The sequence below is a fragment of the Macaca fascicularis genome, chromosome X (genome assembly GCF_037993035.2).
Source record: "Macaca fascicularis isolate 582-1 chromosome X, T2T-MFA8v1.1".
Taxonomy (NCBI): Eukaryota; Metazoa; Chordata; class Mammalia; order Primates; family Cercopithecidae; genus Macaca; species Macaca fascicularis.
In genome coordinates this window covers 78,598,983-78,616,009 of record NC_088395.1, presented here as the reverse complement: position 1 = coordinate 78,616,009, position 17,027 = coordinate 78,598,983, and the positions used below count along the sequence as shown (strand labels likewise).

General features: G+C 41.3%; 1 pseudogene; it reads right to left on the bottom strand.

Annotated features, from left to right (window-relative positions):
- Positions 1 to 653: 653 nt before the first annotated feature.
- On the bottom strand, positions 654 to 17,027 carry LOC123570972 (cytochrome c oxidase subunit NDUFA4 pseudogene; annotated as a pseudogene).

The following is a 17,027-nucleotide window of genomic DNA, read 5'->3' as shown; positions in this document are numbered from 1 at the left end:
TGTTGCCCAGGCTGGTCTCGACCTCTTGGCCTCATGTGATCCACCTGCTTCAGACTCCCGAAGTGTTAGGATTACAGGCATGAGCCACCACTCCCAGTAAACTTGTTATTTTCTGATTTGTGTGATTTTCAATTTTTTCTCTTGCCTAAGTTTATTGGCTAAATTTTTCAGTATTATGTGGCATAGAAGTGGTGAAAGGGGGCATCTTTGTCTTGTTCCTGATACAGGTAGTATTAAAACCAGGGTCTTCCATCAGCTATGGCAAGAGTGTAGTGAAAGAAAAGAATCAGACCAAGGATTGAGCCCTGGGGCTCTCTATTTGTAAGAATTTGGGGAGAAGAGAACTTCTGCATAGCTGAACACATGGAGGTTCCTGGAGGGAGGTGCACCTAGAGAGGGCATGGAAGCTCCATGCCCCTTCTCACATACTGTGCCCTATACATCTCTTTCATCTGGCTGTTCATCTGTAACTTTGTCATCTTCTTCATAAAAAATGGATAAACATATTTACTGATCAGTGTTAAAACCCAACACGATACAGTAACATGATTTTGTGCACTTAGAGGAGAAATATTACCTAATTAAGTGGAAAATTGTGCAAAGGGCCTCTGGAAGACCTTCACTCTAAGCTGTTTTGTAGGGAAACATTTCATTTAGAAGTCTGGACATTTTTTCTTCAGTTTGCTCTAATCTACATTCACCGAGTAGAACTTGTATTGATCACTGGGTCCCAGTTTATTTCAGGGTTCTGTGGGATTCTTTCTGTCCCAACTAGCATCTGGGTTAAACAGTGCCAGATGAAAGACATGCAGACCTGCTCTAGTGCCTCCTGCTCAAATACAGACAAAGAGAGGGATGTCAAACTCGAATGCATTCTGGCCTGACCAATGGTGGAGCTTGTGTGTAGCCTGGAAGGAGAGAAGAAAAATATTTCAGGCCCGGGTCTAAGTAGTCTGATGCAGTGTTTGATTTTTGGAGGAGACTTAGGTAAAACAGAAGAGTTAATAATACTCCTTGTTTCATAACATGCTACTCGTTACTGATGTGAGGCCCTATTTGTTTATTTATTTTACAATGCTAGGTGCCCCCATTTGCCTATTACCCAATCCAAGAGCTAGACTATTACTAGTAACTTACTTATATCCACCTCTAAGCTCCCCCTCACTGCATCCTCATGACCCTTCACTCCCACCGGAAGCAACCCTAACCTGAATTGTGTAGTTGGCATTCTTTTGATTTTTGTTGCAAATAAGTATATACTCTTGTTTTCTTTTTTGAGGCAGGGTCTCACTCTGATTGTTCAGTATGGAGTGCAGTGGTATGATTTTGGCTCACTGTAGCCTCGACCTCCCTGGCTCAGGTGATTCTCCCACCTCAGCCTCCTGAGTAACTGGGACTACAAGAGCGCGCCGTGACACCTGGCCAATTTTTTTGTAGAGACAGGGTTTAGCCATGTTGCCCAGGCTGATCTCAAACTCCTGGACTCAAGCCCTCCATCTGAATCTGCCTCCCAAAGTGCTGGGATTACAGGCGTGAGTCACTGTGCCCAACCATTATCCTCTTCAGTTTTGCTTGATATTGAGTTTTATAAAAAGGGTATCACACCGCATGTGGTCCTGTGGGAATTGCTTTTCTCAAACTAACATTTATCCATTGTTGAGCATAAAACTGCAGTTCCCCCATTTGCCTTGCTACATAATATATCATGGTGTGGATTTGTCACAGTTTATCTAGTCATTCTCTTGTTCGTGAGCATTTGTAGTGTGACCAGGTTTTTGCTACTGTGGCCAGAACAGCTGTGAAATTCTTCTCCAGTGGACATTGAGAAGAATTGCTGAGTTGTGAATGTTCAACTTTATGTACTGATGACACATTGTTTTCCAAACTGGTTGTGTTCATTTATATTCCCAACATGTGGCAAGCTGTGTGAGATCCCACTGCTCTGCATCCTCTCTAACCTTTGATGTTGCTAGGTTTCTAAATCTTTGCCAATCAAATGAGTATAAGATTTATGTTGTAGTCATGTTTAGCATTTCCCTGACTACTGATGAGCTGAGCATATCTTCACGTGTTTATTGGCCACATAGTTTCCTTCTTCTATGGAATTCCTGTTCATAATCTTTGTCTACTTTCCTACCCGACTGTTTGCCTTTCCTTATTGATTTCTAGGAGTTGTCAAAATATATTCTTGATACCAGCCTTTTGTCAATTGCATGTAGGATAAATATCTTCTTCCAGCTTGTACCATGTATTTCCACTTTTATATGATATATTTTAAAATTGATGTAGAACAGGTCAGGAGAGGGGGGTCACACTTGTAATCCTAGAAGTATGGGTGGCCAAGGTGGGTGGATCACCTGAAGTCAGGAGTTCGAGACCAGCCTGGCCAACGTGGTGAAATCCTGTCTCTACTAAAATACAAAAATCAGCCAAGTGTGGTGGCAGGTGCCTGCAATCTCAGTTACCCAGGAGACTGAGGCAGAAGAATCGTTTCAACTCAGGAGGCAGAGTTTACAATGAGCTGAGATCATGCCATTGCACTCCAGCCTGGGTAACAAAAGTGAAACTCTGTCTCAAAAAAAAAAAAAATTAAAAGATGAAAAATAAAAAAAATGAGGTATAACATACATACAGAAAATCACAGAAACCTAAGGGTACAATCTTAACACAGTTCTACACCCATGTAACCACCATGCATATCAAAATAGAGAACATTTTCAACAGCCTCCATCCCCAAAAAGAGAATTTTGAGAGAAGATGAGGAACCAGTAAGGAAGATTGAGGAGTGATCACTGAGATTGGAATAAACCCAACGTCTTCTCCTTCTGGTAATGGCAGACTAGATAATTCAGATAAACCCTCTGTGTTGACCATCACTTAGTCGGCCATCTGGTTGCACTCAGTCTACAGCCTTGCTCTCTCTCTCTCTGATGATTGGGCTGATACTGCATAGTTCAATGACCCAACCCTCTAGTCATGTGGTTGGTCTTTCTAGTATGGCCAACCTCCATTCAGAGTCATCTCATTACATAAACTATCTAGGGGCCTACCATGATTCACCTCATTAGCATAAACCATGAAGCGTGGTCCATGGGGCCCACCAGGAATAACAAAGCCGCACCTATCTCTTGGGAAATTGCAAGGGATTAGAGGTTATCTCCCAGGACTCAGGGACAAAGTCCAGGCAAATTCTTTATTATACATTAAGTGCACAGAAAAATGCACATTATAGAAAAAATTCATCTTATTGGGATAGAAATATACTGCTATGGTTTGGATACGATTGGTCTGTCCCCGCCAAAAGTCATGTGGAAATTGGATCCCCAGTGTGGTGGTGTTGGGAGGTGGGACCTTGTGGGAGGTGTTTGGGTCATGGAGACAGAACCCTCATGAACAGCTTGCTGCCGTTCTCGAGGTAGTGAGTGAGTACTGGCTCTGGTGAGACTGGATTAGTGCCCACAATGGTGGGTTTGTTATAAAGCCAGCATGCCCCTCGGGTTTTCCCTCTTTGCACATGTCTGCTTCCCCTTTGGCCTTTTCCACTATGTTTTGGCCTAGGAGGTGGCTGTCACCAGAAGCTGAGCAGTTACTTTTGCCATGCTTCCTTTACTTCCCAGCTTGCTGAATCATGAGCTAAGTAAACCTCTTTTATTTTTAAATTACCCAGTCTCAGGTATTCTGTTACAGCAACACAAAACAGACTAAGACACAGACTAGCAACGTCCCAGTAGAGGGAAAAATGGTAGTAAGTTGGTGCAAAAGTAATTGCAGATTTTGCCGTTACCTTTTTTTTTTTTTTTTGACAGAGTTCCTTTCTTGTTGCCTAGGCTGGAGGGCAATGGCTGAATCTCGGCTCACTGCAACCCCTGCCTCCCAGGTTCAAGCGATTCTCCTGCCTCAGCCTCCCGAGTAGCTGGGATTACAGGCACCCCCCACCACGTCTGGATTTTTTTGTGTGTGCTTTTAGTAGAGACGGGGTTTCACCATGTTGGCCAGGCTGGTCTGGAACTTCTGACGTCAGGTGATCTGCCCACCTTGGCCTCCCAAAGTGCTGGGATTACAAGCATAAGCCACCGCACCTGGCCCGTCATTACTTTTAACAGCAAAAACTTCTGCACCAACCCAACACTACAAACAACTCAATGCATGTAATTCAACAACTTGAATTGTTGTTGAATGGACTAATTCTTTTAAAAACACAAATTATCAAAACTCACCCAATATAAAATAACTTGAATAGTCCTGTAAAGACATTGAACTTTGGGAGGCCAAGGTGGGAGGATTGTCTGAGCTCAGAAGACCAAGACCAGCCTGGGCAACAAAGTGAGACCCTATCTCTACAAAAAAAATTCTATATAGAAAGAAATGGAATTCATAGTTAAACACCTTCCAAAAAAGATATTCCGAGCCCCGATGGCTTCACTGGCAAATTTCACCAAACATTCAAAGAAGAATTAATACGAACTCTACAATATCTCTTCCCAAAAATAGAACAGGAAGGACTACTTGTCAACACATTTTACCAGGCCAGGATTACCCTGATACCAAAACCAGCCAATGACAGTATAAAAGAAGCAAGCAAGAAACAACAGACCACCAACTCTCATTAACATAAATGTGAAAATCATCACAAAATATTAGCAAACTGAATCCAGCAATGTCTAAAAAGAAAAACATCGCTCAACCATGTGAGGCTTATTTCAGGAATGCAGGGTTTTTCAATGTTAAAAAACAATCAATTGATTCCATTATATTAATGGTCAATAAAAGAAAGAAAGATATGGTCATATTAATTGATGTATAAAAAGCCTTTAGCAAAATTCAACATCTATTCAGGACATAAACTCTCACCAAACTAAGAATGGAAAAGAACTTCCTCAACTTGATAAAGGGAATCTACAAGAAAACCCACAGCTAATATCATAGTTAAGAGTAAACAACTGAATGTTTTCCTCCTATGTTCATGAACAACACAAGGAAAAAAAAAAAAAACAACACAAGGTTGTGTACTCTTGCCACTTCTATTCAATATCATACTTAGAAGTCCTTCCTACTGTAATAATTCAGGAAATAGAAATAAAAGACATTCGGAGAGGAAAAGAAGAAACAAAACTGCCTGATATTCACAGATGACATTATTATCTATGCAGAGAATCCCATGGAATCTACAAAAAAATTCCAAGAAATAACAAGTGACTTTACGAAAGGTAAAGCATATATGCTCAATACACAAAAATCAGTTTTATTTGTATATACAGTAAGTATATAAATGGAAACAAAACATTTAAAAACCAGTGTCATTTGCAATAGCTCCAAAAATGAAAAACCTAGGTATGAATCAGAGAAATTCTAAGTCCTGAAAACTACACAATGCTAATAAAAAATCCAGGAAGGCCTAAATAAAGGGAATAAACATGAGTATCCTTTGTTTATGAATGGGAACACTCAATAAATATATGAGTTCTCCTTGTATTCATCTATAGATATAACGCAGTATAATTAAACTGACAGTAAGATTTTTTGTAGACATGCACAACATGATTCTGTAATTTATACTGAAAATCAAAAGAACTACAATCATTAAAACAATTTTAAAAAGAATAAAGTTGGAGGAATCACTTTACCTACTTCTGTTCTTTTTCTTTTCCTTCCTTCCTTTCTTCCTTTCTTTCTTCCTTCCTTCCTTTCTTCCTTCCTTCCTTCCTTCCTTTCTTTTTCTTTCTTTCTTTCTTTCTTTCTTTTTCTTTCCTTCTTTCTCTCTCTCTCTCTCTCCCCCACTCTCTCTCTCTCTCTCTCCCTCTCTCTCTCTCCCCCCCCTCTGTCTCTCTGTCTCTCTCTCTCTGTCTCTCTCTCTCTCTTTCTTTTTTGACAGAGTCTCATTCTGTTGCCCAGGCTGGAGTGCAGTGACAAAATCTTGGCTCACTGCAGCATTTAACTCCCAGGCTTAAGTGATCTTCCCGCCTCAGCCTTCTGAGTAGCTAGGACTAAAGGTGTGCACCACCACATCTAAGTTTTTTATTTTCTTGTAGAGATGTGGTCTCACATGTTTCACAGGTCTCACTACATTGCCCAGGCTGGTCTTCAGTTCCTGAACTCAAGTTGTCCTCCTGGTTTGGCCTCCCCAAATCCACTTTATTATTATTATTATTATACTTTAAGTTCTGGGGTACATGTGCAAAACGTGCAGGTTTGTTACATAGGTATACATGTGCCGTGTTAGTTTGCTGCACCCATCAACTCATCATTTACATTAGGTATTTCTCCTGATGCTATCCCTCCCCCAGCCCCCCACCCCCCAACAGGCCCCGGTGTGTGATGTTCCCCTCCCTGTGTCCATGCCAAAACCCACTTTTAAGACTCGTCAGAATACTACACTAATTAAGACAAGTGTGTTATTAGCAATGGGGTAGATATAAGTCAGGGAAATATATAGAGATTCCAGAAACAGGCCCTGCTGTGTGATGTTTCACTCCCTGTGTCCATGTGTTCTCATTGTTCAACTCCCACTTATGAGTGAGAACGTGTGATGTCTGCTTTTCTGTTCCTGTGTTAGTTTGCGGAGAATGATGATTTCCAGCTTCATCCGTGTCCCTGCAAAGGATGTAAACTCATCCTTTTTATGGCTGCATAGTATTCCATGGTGTATATGTGCCCCATTTTCTTTATCCAGTCTATCATTGATGGCCATTTGGGTTGGTTCCAAGTCTTTGCTACTGCAAACAGTGCTTCAATAAACATATGTGTGCATATGTCTTTGTAGTAGAATGATTTATAATCCCTTGGTTATATACCCAGTAATGGGATTGCTGGGTCAAATGGTATTTCTGGTTCTAGATCCTTGAGGAATCACCACACTGTCTTCTGCAATGGTTGGACTAATTTACACTCCCACCAACAGTGTAAAAGCATTCCTATTTCTCCACATCCTCTCCAGCATTTTTTTTTACCTGACTTTTTAATGTTCGTCATTTTAACTGGCATGAGATGGTATCTCATTGTAGTTTTCATTTGCATTTCTCTGATGACCAGTGATGATGAGCTTTTTTTCATATGTTTGTTGGCCACATAAATGTCTTCTTTGAGAAGTGTCTGTTCATATCTTTGCCCAATTTTTTATAGGGTTGTTTGTTTTTTTTTCTTGTAAATTTGTTTAAGTTCTTTGTAGATTCTGGATATTAGCCCTTTGTCAGATGGACAGATTGCAAAAATTTTCTCCCATTCTGTAGGTTGCCTGTTCACTCTGATGATAGTTTCTTTTGCTGTGCAGAAGCTCTTTCGTTTAATTAGATCCCATTTGTCAATTTTGGCTTTTGTTGCCATTGCTTTTAGTGTTTTAGTCATGAAGTCTTTGCCCATGCCTATGTCCTGAATTGTATTGCCTATGTTTTCTTCTAGGGTTTTTATAGTTTTAGGTCTTACATTTAAGTCTTTAATCCATCTTGAGTTAATTTTTGTATAAGGTGCAAGGAAAGGGGGTCCAGTTTCAGTTTTCTGCATATGGCTAGCCAGTTTTCCCAACACCATTTAGTAAATAGGGAATTGCTTCCTCATTGCTTGTTTTTGTCAGGTTTGTCAAAGATCAGATGGTTGTAGATGTATGGCATTATTTCTGAGGCCTCTGTTTTGTTCCATTGATATCTATCTATCTATATCTATATAGATAGATAGATAGATAGATAGATAGATAGATAGATAGATAGATAGATAGATAGATAGATATACTGGTACCAGTACCATGCTGTTTTGGTTACTGTAGCCTCGTAGTAGAGTTTGAAGTCAGGTAGCGTGATGCCTCCAGTTTTGTTCTTTTGGCTTAGGATTGTCTTGGCTATACGGGCCCTTTTTTGGTTCCATATGAAATTTAAAGTAGTTTTATCTAATTCTGTGAAAAAAAGGCACTGGTAGCTTGTTGGGGATAGCATAAAATCTATAAATTAGTTTGGGCAGCATAGCCATTTTCACGATAATGATTCTTCCTATCCATGAGGATGGAATGTTTTAAAATTTGTTTGTGTCCTCTCTTATTTCCTTGAGCAGTGGTTTGTAGTTCTCCTTGAAGAGGTCCTATGTAGGGAGACCCCCGAAACTATTGCTACGGAATAAAAGATGAAATGCTCCTGATTATTGTAAATACAAAATTGCATGCAGGATTGTGTAAAGACAATGCCAGGTTGATGTGCTTCCCCTTGCAGAGAGTCTATGAATGGACGTGCGGTCAGGGAGGTTTCACATTACCAAGATTCCTATCCTAGAAAAGTAGATGTTCATAGCTCTGGGAATGGAATACGACCCTCATGGAGAACCTATAAATGGACACATGGGGGGCGCCTGTCCATATCGATAAGGTAGGGCTATAAACGCCCTCATCTTGCCGTGGCTCTTCTAGGCCTCTTTAGGGTTAAGGCACACTCCCTTCTGAGAAATTCTGGTCTAACCAGTGGTCTAACTTCACGTCCTGTTTCTATGAATTGTTTGTAACCAGCTTTTGCTGCAACTGTTGCCGCTGATTCATATCTTGCTAATCATAGGTTATGGACACACTGTGTTCCTGTTTTAAGGCTCTGTTAGAAATAACTGATGTACACACTATATTGTATACTTCTGCATACAGATGTTATGTTAAAGAATTATTTCATCCCCATGTGACCATCTCACCTCATAATCAAATGACCCTAAATCCCTCACTAACCTACCCCCACCTGGGAACAAAGAGAGAGCCCCGTTGCATTGCAGGCTCCTGGCCAGATCCTGCAATAGTCCTTCACATCACTTTTAAGTTGTATTCCTAGGTATTTTATTCTCTTTGTAGCATTTGTGAATGGGAGTTCACTCATGATTTGTCTCTCTGTTTGTCTATTATTGGTGTATAGGAATGCTTGTGATTTTGCACATTGATTTTGTATCCTGAGACTTTGCTGAAGTTGCTTATCACCTTAAGGAGATTTGGGGCTGAGACGACGGGATTTTTCTAATATACAATCATGTAATCTGCAAACAGTGACAACTTGACTTCTTCTCTTCCTGTTTGAATACCATTTATTTCTTTCTCTTGCAGGATTGCCCTGGCCAGAACGTCCAATACTATGGTAAATAGGAGTGGTGAGAGAGGGCATCCTTGTCTTGTGCCAGTTTTCAAAGGGAATGCTTCCAGCTTTTGCCCATTCAGTATGATATAGGCTGTGGGTTTGTCATAAATAGCTTTTATTATTTTGAGATATGTTCCATCAATACCTAGTTTACTGAGAGATTTTAGCATGAAGGGGTGTTGAATTTTGTCAAAGGCCTTTTCCGCATCTATTGAGATAATCATGTGGTTTTTGTCATTGGTTCTGTTTATATGATGGATTACATTTATTGATTTGTGTATGTTGAACCAGCCTTGCATCCAAGGGATGAAGCTGACTTGATCGTGGTGGATAAGCTTTTTGATGTGCTGCTGGATTCGATTTGCCAGGATTTTACTGAGGATTTTCACATTGATGTTCATCAGGAATATTGGCCTGAAGTTTTCTCTTTTTGTTGTGTCTCTACCAGATTTTGGTATCAGGATGATGGTAGCCTCATAAAATGAGTCAGGGAGGATTCCTTCTTTTTCTGTTGTTTGGAATAGTTTCAGAAGGAATGGTACCAACTCCTCTTTGTACCTCTGGTAGAATTTGGCTGTGAATCCTTCTGGTCTTGGACTTTTGTTGGTTGGCAGGCTATTAATTACTGCCTTATTTTCAGAACTTGTTATTGGTCTATTTAGGGATACGACTTCTTCCTGGTTTAGTCTTGGGAGGGTGTATGTGTCCAAGAATTTATCCATTTCTTCTAGATTTTCTAGTTTATTTGCATAGAGGTGTTTATAGTCTTCTCTGATGGTAGTTTGTATTTCTGTGGGATCAGTGGTGATATCCCCTTTATCATCTTTTATTGTATCTATTTGATTCTTCTCTCTTTTCTTCTGTCTTAGTCTAGCTAGTGGTCTATGTATTTTGTTGATCTTTTCAAGAAACCAGCTCCTGGATTCATCGATTTTTTTTGAAGGTTTTTTTGTGTCTCTATCTCCTTCAGTTCTGCTCTGATCTTAGTTATTTCTTGCCCTCTGCTAGCTTTTGAATTTGTTTGCTCTTGCCTCTCTAGTTCTTTTAATTGTGATGTTAGGATGTCTATTTTAGATCTTTCCCACTTTCTCCCGTGGGTATTTAGTGCTTTAAATTTCACTCTAAACACTGCTTTACCTGTATCCCAAAGATTCTGGTACCTTGTGTCTTTGTTCTTATTGGTTTCAAAGAACTCATTTATTTCTGTCTTCATTTTGTTATTTACCCAGTAGTCATTCAGGAGCAGGTTGTTTAGTTTCCATGCAGTTGCGCAGTTTTGAGTGAGTTTCTTAATCTTGAATTCTAATGTGATTGCACTGTGGTCTGAGAGACTGTTTGTTACAATTTCTGTTCTTTCGCATTCGCTGAGCAGTGTTTTACTTCCAATTATGTTGTCAGTTTTAGAATAAATGTGATGTGGTGCTGAGAAGAATGTGTATTCTGTTGATTTGTGGTGGAGAATTCTGTCGATATCTATTAGGTCCGCTTGGTGCAGAGCTGAGTTCAAGTCCTGAATATCCTTCTTAATTTTCTGTCTCGTTGATCTGCCTAATATTGACAGTGGGGTGTTAAAGTCTCCCACTATTATTGTGTGGGAGTCTAAGTCTCTTTGTAGGTCTCTAAGAACTTGCTTTATGAATCTGGGTGCTCCTGTATTGGGTGCCTATATATTTAGGATAGTTAGCACTTTCTGTTGAATTGATCCCTTAACAATTATGTAATGCCCTTCTTTGTCTTTTTGGATCTCTGTTGGTTTAAAGTCTGTTTTGTCAGAGACTAGGATTGCAACCCCTCCTTTTTTTTTTTTTTTTTGCTTTCCATTTGCTTGGTAAATACTCCTCCATCCCTTTATTTTGACCCTATATGTGTCTTTGCATGTGAGATGGGTCTCCTGAATACAGCACACCAACAGATCTTGACTCTTTATCCAATTTGCCAATCTGTGTCTTTTAATTGGAGCATTTAGTCCATTTACTTTCAAGGTTAATATTGTTACGTGTGAATTTGATCCTGTCATTATGATGTTAGCTGGTTATTTTGCCCATTCGTTGATGCAGTTTTTTCATAGTGTCAATGGTCTTCATAGTGTCAATTTGGTATGTTTTTGCAGTGGCTGGTACCAGTTTTTCCTTTCCATGTTTATTGATTCCTTCAGGAACTCTTGTAAGGCAGGCTTGGTGATGACAAAATCTCTCAGCATTTGTTTGTCGTAAGGGATTTTATTTCTCCTTCACTTATGAAGTTTAGTTTGGCTGGATATGAAATTCTGGGTTGAAAATTCTTTTCTTTGAGAATGTTGAATATTGGCCCCACTCTCTTCTGGCTTGTAGGGTTTCTGCAGAGAGATCTGGTGTTAGTCTGATGGGCTTCCCTTTGTGGGTAACCCTACCTTTCTCTGACGGCCCTTAACATTTTTTCCTTCATTTCAACCTTGTTGAATCTGACGATTATGTGTCTTGGGGTTGCTCTTCTCGAGAAGTATCTTTGTGGTGTTCTCTGTATTTCCTGAATTTGAATGTTGGCCCATCTTGCTATGTTGGGAAAGTTCTCCTGGATAATATCGTGAAGAGTGTTTTCCAACTTGGTTCCATTCTCCCTGTCACTTTCAGGTAAACCAATCAAATGTAGGTTTGGCCTTTTCACATAGTCCCATATTTCTTGGAGGCCTTGTTCATTCCTTTTCATTCTTTTTTTCTCTAATCTTGTCTTCATGCTTTATTTCATTAAGTTGATCTTCAATCTCTGATATCCTTTCTTCTACTTGATCGATTTGGCTATTGACAGTTGTGTATGCTTCCTGAAGTTCTCATGTTGTGTTTTTTAGCTCCATCAGGTCATTTATGTTCTTCTCTAAACTGCTTTTTCTAGTTAGCAATTCTTCTAACCTTTTTTCAAGGTTCTTAGCTTCCTTGCATTGGGTTAGAACATGCTCCTTTAACTTGGAGGAGGTTGTTATTACCCACCTTCTGAAGCCTACCCTGTCAATTTGTCAAACCCATTCTCCATTTGGTTTTGTTCCCTTGCTGGTGAGGAATTGTGATCGTTTGGAAGAGAAGAGGTGTTCTGGTTTTTGGAATTTTCAGCCTTTTTGCACTGGTTTTTCCTCATCTTCATGGATTTATCTACCTTTGGTCTTTGATGTTGGTGACCTTCAGATGGGGTTTCTGTGTGGATGTCCTTTTTGTTGATGTTGATGCTATTCCTTTCTGTCTGTAAGTTTTCCTTCTCATAGTCAAGGTCCCCTGCTGCAGGTTGGCTGGCATTTACTGGGGGTCCACTCCAGACCCTGTTTGCCTGGGTATCACCAGTGGAGGCTGCGAAACAGCAGACATTGCTGCATGTTCCTTCCTCTGGAAGCTTCATCCCAGAAGAGCACCCACCAGATGCCAGCCAGAGCTCTCCTGTATGAGGTGTCTGTCAACCCCTGCTGGGAGGTGTCTCCCAGTCGGGAGGCACAAGGGTCAGGGACCCACTTGAAGAGGCAGTCTATCCCTTAACAGAGCTTGAATGCTGTGATGGGAGATCTGCTGCTCTCCTCAGAGCTGGCAGGCAGGAACATTTAAGTCTACTGAGGCTGTGCCCCCAGCTGCCCCTTCCCCCACATGCTCTGTCCCAGGGAGATGGGAGTTTTATCTATAAGCACCTGACTGGGGCTGCTGCCTTTCTTTCAGAGATGCCCTGCCCAGAAAGGAGGAATCTAGAGAGGCAGTCTGGCTACAGTGGCTTTGTGGAGCTGCAGTGGGCTGTGCCCAGTTTGAACTTCCTGGGGATTTTATTTACACTGTTAGGGGAAAACTGCCTACTCAAGCCTTAGTAATGGCAGACGCCCCTCCCCTCATCAAGCTTGAGCATCCCAAGTCAACTTCAGACTGCTGTGCTGGCAGTGAGAATTTCAAGCTAGTGGATCTTAGCTTGCTGGGCTCCGTGGAGGTGGGATCCACTGAGCTAGACCACTTGGCTCCCTGGCTTTAGCCCTCTTTCCAGGGGAGTGAACAGTTCTGTCTCGCTGGCATTCCAGGTGCCTCTGGGGTATGAAAAAAAGCTCCTGAAGCTAGCTCGGTGTCTGCCCAAATGGCTGCCCAGTTTTGTGCTTAAAACTCAGGGCCCTGGTGGCATAGGCACCTGAAGGAATCTCCTGGGGAGGGTTGCAAAGACAATGGGAAAAGTGTAGTATCTGGGCCGGAGTGCACTGTTCCTCACAACACAGTCCCTCATGGCTTCCCTTGGCTAGGGGAGGGAGTTCCCCAACCCCTTGAGCTTCCTGGGTAAGGTGATGGCCCACCCTGCTTCAGCTCACCCTCCGTGGGCTGCACCCACTGTCTAATCAGTCCCAGTGAGATGAGCTGGGTACCTCAGTTGGAAATGCAGAAATCACCTGCCTTCTGTGTTGATCTTGCTGGGAGCTGCAGACTGGAGCTGTTCCTATTTGGCCATCTTGCCAGTCCCTGCTTTTTTTTTTTTTTTTTTTTTTTTTTTTTTGAGATGGAGTCTCATTCTGTTGCCCAGGCTGGAGTGCAATTGTGGGATCTCAGTTTACTGCAATCTCCGCCTCCCAGGTCAAGCAATTCTCCCACCTCAGCCTCCCAAGTAGCTGGGATTACAGGCACCTGCCATTGTGCCTGGCTAATTTTTGTATTTTGTAGAGAAGGGGTTTCACCAGGTTGGCCAGTCTGGTCTTGAACTCCTGACCTCAGGTGATCTGCCCGCCTCGGCCTCCCAAAGTGCTGGGATTACAAGTGTGAGCCACCGCACCTGGCCTGTTTTCATTTCTTTTGACTATATACCTACGAGTGTAATTCCCAATTCACATGGTAATTGTATGTTTAACTTTTAGGAACCACCAAAGTGTTTTCCACAGTGGCTGAATTATTTTACTTTCCCAGCAGCCATGTATGAAAGTTCTAATTTCTCCACATCCTATTCAACAATTATTTTCTATCTTGAAAGAAGTATAGCCATCCTGGTAGATGTGAAATAGTACCTTATTGTTTTGATTTGCATTTTCCTAGTAGCTAATGATGTTGAGTATCTTTACATGCATTTCTTGGCTATTTGTGTGTCTTCGTTGGAGACATGTCCATTCAAAGCTTTTGCTTATTTCAAAACTGGGGTTGTCTTTTGTTGTTGGGTTTTTTGGTAAGTTTTGACATATTCTGGATAGCAAACTATTATATATATGATTGGCAAAGTTTTTTCTACCATTCTGTTATCTTTTCACTTTTTGATAATGTCCATTGATGCAAAAAAGTTTACAATTTCAATGAAGTCCCATTTATCTTTTTACTTTCGTTGCCTGTGCTTTTGTTGTCACATTCTAAGAATCGAATGCCAAATACAAAGTCATGATTTATCCCTATCCTTTGTTCTAATAGTTTTATATTTTTAACTCTTACATTTAGGTTTTTGATACATTTTGAGTTAATTTTGGTACATGGTATAGGGTATGAGGTAGGGGTCCAACTTCATTCTTTGGCATGTGGATAACAAGTAGTCCTAACACCATTTGTTTAAGAAATGATTATTTCCCCATTGAATGGCCTTGGAACTCTTGTTGAAAATCAATTTAGCATAGGCTGGCCCCCACAGACTCAGGTTCTAGGCTTGCCCTTGCAGTCCCAGGCACCAGGTCACCTCTGCATACTGTCTTCAGCTCCAACCCAGTGCCAGTCCCAGGCTCCAGGTCACCGGTGCACACTGTCTTCAGCTCCAACACAGTGCCCGTCCAGCCTGCACAGACTCAGGCTCCAGGCCCACCTCATCACCAGGCAGGCCCTGATTGTCCCAGGCTCCAGACTGACTCCGTGGTCAGGCTGCTCCCTTCAGCCCTAGACTCTGGGTGCATCCATGAACCAAGCCTCCAGGCCCGCGTTGGGGCCAGGCTAGCCTCACAGCCCCAGGCTCTGGGCTGGCACCCATGGCCGCCAGGACTGCCGAGTCACCAGGGTGGCCCTGCAGCCTCAGACTCCAGGTCAGCCTCCAGAACCCCAGACTCCAGGCTGGCACATGCAGACATTACCTCCAGACCAGTCCCCACCACCCCAGACTTCAGGCCTGGACTTGTAGACCCAGCTTCCAGATCCTCCAGTGTCGGGACAACACGTACCTACCCCGGACCCGGTCTTCTTCGATGATAGGCTGGTGTCTGTAGTTTCAGACTTCAGGCTGGCATACATAGACCTAGCCTCTGTACCCACTCCAGGTCCAGGCTGACCCCTGTGACCTCAAGGACCAGGCCAGCACCTACATAGCTAGCTTCCACGTCAGCCCCCAAGGATTAAAGGCTCCCGGCTTGCCCAGTGCCAGACTAGCTCCTTTGGCCTCAACTCCAGGCTGGGCCTCTGAGACGCAGGTCCAGGAACACCCAAGGCATCAGATTGGCTCAGAGCAAGCACAGAAACATTGTAACACTAGGAGATAGTTTAACATATTTTACAATAGACTGGATATACTATATAAGTGTGGTAAGCAACTTTTGTAGAGATAGTATGTGTGCGATAATGTGATTTTTTTTTTTCCAATTTTGGACTACAGTTGAATAAACTTTTTAATTATTTAAACACATTTTTACTGAATAGTGTTACTGTTTTTTGAATAATAAATTTGGTTTTGTAAATATGTATTTCCTGATGTGATTTTTGTGAGAAACACTAAATCTTTTGTAAATCATATCCTTGTATAATTGGCATGAGCTAAATAACAGTTTGTGGCTGATTTGCATTGTGCAATACTTGCAAGACTTTTAGAATTATAAAAATATTTATTAACTTGTAGTGTGTTGTTTAAACAAATGATTGGAACATACTGAAGATATAAGTAGGATTTTTTCTGAGTATTTCAGATGTGTACTCGGGCTAGCTTTCGTGTCTTTTTCAAAACAAAATAGTGTCTTTTCTCTTAAAATCAATAAATCTGTTTTCTTGTTACAAAGAAGTTTACAATTTTCACTATTGTTAAGCATACAGTGTAATAATATTAACTACATCTCCATTGCTGTGCAACCATCACAACTATCTATCTCTACAAGTTGTTTCATCTTCCCAAACAGAAACTATGTACCCATAAAATAGTCCCCCATTTCCTCTTCCCCTACTCATATGCTGGCACACAACATTCTGTTTTCTGTTGATATAAGTTTGATTATTCTAGGTACCTTATATAAACAGAATCATACAGTATTTTTCCTTTGGTGACTAGCTTCTTTCACTTAGCATAATGCCCTGAAGGTTCACTCATGTTGTATCGTATGACAGGCTTTTCCTTTTTTAAAGGCCAAATAATATTTCATTCAATGTATATGCCACCTTGTAAAAATCCATGCATCCATTCATGGAGAGTCAGGTTGTTTGTACCTCCTGGCTATTGTGAATAACGCTGCCATAAATATGGGTGTGCAAATATATATTCAAGATCCTTTTTCAGGTATTCTTGATATATACCCAGAAGTCAGATTAATGGATCATATTTAGGTAATTCCATGTTTAAATTTTGGAGAAATTATCATACTGTTTTTAATAGTGGGTACACCATTTCACATCCCCACTAGTGTACAGGAGTTCCAGTTTTTGGGTTTTTTTTTTCTTAATAGTGGCCATCCCAACAGGCATGAGGTGATATTGTGGTTCTCATTTGTATTTCCCTGATGATTAGTATCTTAGTCAGTTCAGGCTGCTATAACAAAGTACCATAGACTGGATGGCTTAAAGAACAAATGTTTATTTCCCACAGTTCTGCAGACTGGGAAGTTCAAGGTAAATGTGTTCACAAATTCAGTGTCTGGTGATGGCCTGCTTCATGATGCATGAGAAGCACCGGGCTCACAGAGGAGCTGCAAGCCTGTTCCACACGAAGAGCCAGCACCCGATAGAAACATGGGCAGAGAGGCTCACAGTCAAGAAGCAGGGATTTTAGGGTTGTTTCTGCTGGTGCTGTGAAAAGCACCAT